The sequence below is a fragment of the Perca flavescens genome, chromosome 3 (genome assembly GCF_004354835.1).
Source record: "Perca flavescens isolate YP-PL-M2 chromosome 3, PFLA_1.0, whole genome shotgun sequence".
Lineage (NCBI taxonomy): Eukaryota > Metazoa > Chordata > Actinopteri > Perciformes > Percidae > Perca > Perca flavescens.
In genome coordinates this window covers 14,956,272-14,962,271 of record NC_041333.1, presented here as the reverse complement: position 1 = coordinate 14,962,271, position 6,000 = coordinate 14,956,272, and the positions used below count along the sequence as shown (strand labels likewise).

The window sequence follows — 6,000 nt, the reverse complement described above, 5'->3', positions numbered from 1 at the left end:
AGATCAGTTAACCTTAAATGTAGTTGTCTTGACATCTATGTGCTCCTATTGTGAATTAAAAGGGATAAATAAACGTGGGCAGAGTCGAAGAGAAATGATGAGCACTCATCAGATTAGCTGGTGCAGCCTCAGGGTTTAAAGACCCAGCCCGCTTCCGCTTGGGGGTGAGCAGGAGTTAACTGCTGGGATGGATGCATCAAAGCTGAAAATGTTTCAACTAGGAAAATGAAACACGGTTATCTGAAACCAATTAAAAGTCAATACAGTCAGTCGAGAGCTCAACAACCCAACCATGTTAACCACATTGCACCAATGCAGATATGATAATGATCTACTAACTGCTGTAATACCAAGTGATGGAGACTAATTTCTGAATTGCTGCAAAAAAAAAAAAAAGATGGTAGCCTACACATACATTACACAGAAAAAGTAACGTTTTTTTTCCACTGCATCACTCTCATTTGTTTATACAGGAAATGACTTCCTCTGTGGTGGCTGATCATAGCAGAAATGTTTACCTGCATGGAGCTTATCAAAGTCATCAATGATTGTCAGTAGATTACTTACTTTCAGTTGCATCATATTCTGCTTCAATTCCAAAGTATGAAGCACTGCCAACAAAAATAATCGATTTACTTTTTCTTTCACATTCCATTACGGTTATCAAAAATGCTTTAGAAGAAACTATGTCAGTGATTATTTTGGCCCACTTTAAGTTGATTTGTAAGAATCGTGTGTATTAAATGTACATTACAGAGCTCATATTTCCTCGTGGCAATCATCTTGATTGGCGGGCGAAGACGCATTAAAGCTCAAGTCTGCTTCAGACGCCAAGCAGCAGAAGATCAATTGTCCAACTGTATTTCCTTTACGCCAGTGTTTTATAGGCCCCTTCCTGTCGGGCAGAGAGAGCTGACTTCCTGTGTCTGAGAGGGGGCAATAAATGGATGGCACCTCTGATGCATTTTATCCTGCAAGGAGAGAGCGAGAGAGATGAAAGGATGAAGTAGAGGGCAGAAAAAAGAGATGACAGGAGAGACAGATTGGCGGAGAAGGGGGGCATCAAAGAGTGCCATAAAGACCGCCTTTTTGTGCTCGATTATTGATGTTTTTACACGCAGTGGCCATTTCTCAGCAGAGCCCAACTTTTTATATGCTAAGAATGAATCTATTTTATCCTTGTGGTTTCTGACGCCCCTCCCCCTTTACTCAACCCTTGCTCTCTCTCTCTCTCTCTCTCTCTCTCTCCTCTCCTCCCCCACCGGGTGCAGTGTGCCCCAGTGGCCAGACATTCCCGCCTAATAGGGCTGCTTAATGAGGAGTGGGTTGTGTTGGGAGGATTTTAGTGGGGGAAAACACTTCAGAAATGGTGGGAGAATTGTTGCAGTTGCCACAAAGTTTGAACCCAAGATTTACTGACCCAGTATCTGTGACTTTCTGCTCCCCCGGCTTTCTTTTTCTTTCCTTCTGTCTGCCTCTTGTAGGAAACTCCAGGAGAGCCAGGACTCCATGTCGTCAAGGTTGGAAGAGGCCAACACAAGGCCCAGTCCCTACAGACAGGTACCAGCCTGTGTATGGTTTTAACCAGCTCAGATAAAATGGCCCTTAACACTGAATATGAGGTGGTGCTGGCTTTAAAACCTCTGAAAACTTTGTTCTCAGATCTTAGTTATTTCTCATTGAATGTTCATTCACTGCGTGAGTGTGTGTGTGTGGAAGAAAACATTTCTAGTGAAGTTCATCACCTAATCTGCTTCATCTGGACTAGGTGGGTGTGGTTTGATCAGATTGACAGTGGCCTAGCAGCATGAGCAGATAAATCCACCACTGTCAAAAGTTGAAAAGCACAAGCAACGACACAAATACAGAAGTCTCTCATGGGAAATAACCAACAATTGTTGTCTTTGAAAATTGTGTGTAGAAATTGTAATAGGACCTTTTCAGGGCCTTTTTTAAAAAGTGTAATTAAATACTTTGATAGAAGTTCTTAATTTGAAAGCTGACTGGGATTCACATTTGACTCATGTCTCGTCTCTTACAGCACTTGAAACAACTCAGGCCGAGCTCTTTGATTTGAAGACCAAGTATGACGAGGAATCCACAGCAAAGTACGTCTCTCGGTGCTCTATGTGTGCGTTTGCGGGTGACTTCTCCCCTCCTCCGTAGTCTATTCCTGACATAATCATTCTGTTTAGTGAATCTCCTTGCCTGGAAACTCCCCCCTTCTCTCTCCCAAACAGCTGGATTCTCTCCCATAACGCTCAGCAGCCTCCAAATCCCAACGTTACCCACGCACTGTAAATACTGACAGGGATCGTAATGCGTTTTGCAGCCACAGCAAGCACCAAAATAGAGATTTTTTGTTTATGTGGAGTAGGCTAAAGTGCTCTCTGATTCATCAGGGTCATGATAGTAGAGGCGGACGAGGGTCACTTTGAGATCTGACTAAAAGCCACACAGGCTTCTAACAGGACCTGTAAGATAAGGTGGCTTCAATTACTTGAGCTGTAGGCATCTATCATTATCGATCTTATAGTAGTGGCGAGGATGAGAACAGAAGCTTTTCCATGTCAGCACTCCTCCCTGTGAAGTGGCACTTTATGACATTCACACTCTTTGTTCCCTCAGGGTTAGTAGCTGGAGCCAGAACCACTTGAGCACCCAAACCAGCATTCAGAAAATTTTCAAATTCTGAGAAGAAAAACAGTCTTTCATGGTGTTTTGTTGGTAATTGGTGTTCTTCAAAACACACACATCACTCTTTTCCTTGAAACATTTACTCTTTCTTTGAATCCAAGACTATTTATAAAATTGGTCAAGGGCATCCTATGTGCACACTGTCCACCATGTACGGCACAGTATCACCTTGGCTTTTAAGGTTCCCCCACCCCATTTACTATGCCCCCCAAACTCACTGTGTCTCTCCATTAACAGACTTGTTAAATTGATTGGCTGTTAAACACAGATCGATCCTCTTCTGTCTTCCTCACAATACTATTTTCCTCCTTTTCTACCTCCCTGACTACCGACATTGTCTTTTTATCTCCTGTATTGTGCATTTGTGAGTGTAACAGGAAAGGCGACGGGAAGATATTGCATGCAGTGTAGTGGCACTAATCAATAGGTTTCATAGTCTAACAGAACCTTCCCCCCCCCCCCCCATTTATTTTCTTTACTCATTACAACATTGCAGCTCCTCTACTTTCTCTAATTTCTTTCCACTTCCTTCTTCCATCCTTGTCTGTTCCTTTTATGTCAGAATAAAACACATTTTTGAAAAGACACATATAGTAAGCCCCATTTGCTTACAGAAGCCAATAAGCGCATGCCAGCACACATACAAATACACACACGCACACACACACTCACTCGTGAGCCTGAGGCAGTCAGGGTCCTTGACTATGTGGCGTGCTGTGATCTGAAATTTTAATGCAACGCTTTAAAGCACACACAAACCCTCTCTAACCCTGCACCCTCCCAGTCCTTGGAGTCCTTCCCCCGTTTACTGCTTGGCTGAGCAAATCGCCAGTGTTTGGCTGAACAAAACTTTTAACCCTTTGACTGCGTATATTTTGGCCCTGCAAAACACAAACTTCATTCATATCAGGCACTTTTTCCACACAAACACACACACACACACACACACACACACACCCACACACTTGCTCTAAACTTTCCACTAAGGAGGACATTGCGTGACAAATCCTCCATCCTCTTGCTGCATTCGGGTAATCTGCCTTTTAAAACACACTGACACACACACACACGGACGTACACACACTCCCTGAGAATTTGGTCGATGTTGCAGTGCCCGGAGTGTGTGAGCTTCAGCGGGAGGCGTGCGTGCAGATGTAGCGTAGCCCCCTGTCTGTGTCGGCACTGTAAGGGTCTGGCTGGCCGCGTTTTACCCGTTTAGCCCCTGTTAAAGATTAATGATATATTGATCCCCTGCCCCACAGGAGTGTGGGTGTGTGTGTGTGTGTGGCTGGCTGTGTGTGTGTGGCTGTGTGTGGGTGTGGGTGGGTGTGTGACCATTTTCGGAAAACCCTTTTAATTGCTGATAATTAGGAAAGAATAGCCAATTGACTGTTGCCTGTGTCCATCTCTAGCACAAACAAACACAAAATGGCACACACAACGTACACACACAATCTCACACAGCTAGCTTCTTTTTAAGCCTCCTTAAAATCCCCAAGGTAACACGCTGTGAAAATGCAATGTGGAGAAAGAAAAGGAATGGAGTGATGAAAGCTAGAGGGCAAAAAGCAAGTCAGGGGCTGGAGGCTACAGTGAGGAAGAGGGATAAGAGTGTGATAGAGGAGGAAATGAAAATCTAAATCAGGGGAATATCCTGCTGGCACCGAGGACAGAGGCCGAGGAAGAGAGGGCGAAAGATGAGAGGGGGAGGTGGAAGGAAGAAAAAAAAAATGAAAGGAGAAAAGTGGAGGGCAATGGGAAGGAACGGGTTGAGGGAAAAAGACCGAGGCAAGCAGAGGGTGGAAAAGAAAAGGAGCTGTTGAGTGAGGAGCAAGAGAGAGAAAGATGATAAGAGATGAAAAGGCCTGTCTGAGATGGAGGAAGTACAGTCGGGCTTAGAGGCTCTGGACTTGTTTCAGAAGTCCTACAGTACTCACTGATGTCACTTGTGCACCCATTGGCTTTCATGGTACAAAAGAGAGAGAGAGAGAGAGAGTGTGTGTGTGTGTGTGTGATTTCTAGTGCAGCTGTGCATCTACTCTATAGCTCCTCCCTGTGGCTGCTAAATAGTTTTGTAGGTATGTTTTGGTGTCCTAAAATCAGGGTTTATCATTACAAACGACCCTCTCTTTACTGTTCAGTGTTTGACAAATTAATTCCTCTGTGTCCATTGGCTGGCCATGGACAGTTCCTGCTCTGCCCTGACTGACTGACTGTATCAGGATATGCAGAAAATCCTTTCCCTGTGATCTGCTTTGGCCCTCAGCCTTTAGCTTTGCCTTTATAATTCCCAAATACAGCCAAATCCAAAGGTTATTTAAGAAGACTTTGTGCATCTGTACTTTGATTAAATGATCACATTTGGAGCAAGAGCGGTGGTGTATTTGGGTTGCATTACTACCCGTAAACGCTCTCCATTACAAGCTTTTCTGGCTTGTTGGCTCTCTGACCTTACATTTGTGTGCGCGGGAGAGCGAATGAGTGCACACGTGGGTCCTGCACACTATAGCTTAAGACAGGATAAAAGCTGGTGAGGTAGTGTACTATTATGTTGCTTAAATGCATACTAGATCCTTTTAACTGTTAGGGAAAGAATAAAAGTAGAGAGTGAAAAGCTCTCCCACACACATCTGATTCTTTTTGCTGCATTGCCTGTGGCACAATGTTGACCTAATATCAACTGTGTCTGTTTTGTTAAACACATTCAAAATCAGTAGTACTCAAGCCTATGGGACAACACTGTTTCTCATACTGCGACACACAAATACAAAAGCTGCGTGGGTTATTGGGTTCACTATCAAAAGATTGCAGTGAAATCAAAAGGTCTTAATGGACGCAGCAGTGCGCATATGCGCTCACATCTTTGTACTCAATGCCGCCCATGTATTTTAATAAGCAAGGAATGTCTTAAATAAGCATACATGCATGCTCCCTGTGTCTTTGCACTGCAAAGTTCTGTGAAGATTTGTATCATTTTATTTTGTTATAGCTTCCCCATATGGCAAAATGTATTCAAAATCTATCTTGGGACACACACACACACACCCTGACAACTAATTTACAAAGATGGTAATCATATTAAGGCAATGCAGGCATAGTTTGTAACTTAATTTTTGCAAGTCTTATAAATATTACCATTTATTGTGTTTCTGTGTTCAGTTTTGTTTTTGAAGTTTCTTCCACATCTCTGTCATTGTTTGCAGGAAAGTGACAGGTATTCATGTCAATCATGAAAAGAGGGTTATTAAAATACTTTTCCAAAGTCCAAAAAGATGTGGGGTTATGGAGATGTATGCCTGCTGC

The 6,000-nt window shown here is 43.4% G+C and overlaps 1 protein-coding gene across 1 annotated transcript in view; it reads left to right on the top strand.

Moving 5' to 3' along the window:
• Positions 1-6,000, top strand: part of cux1a (cut-like homeobox 1a) — a 65,629-nt gene that overhangs the window by 45,962 nt on the left and 13,667 nt on the right. The window lies entirely within an intron of this gene.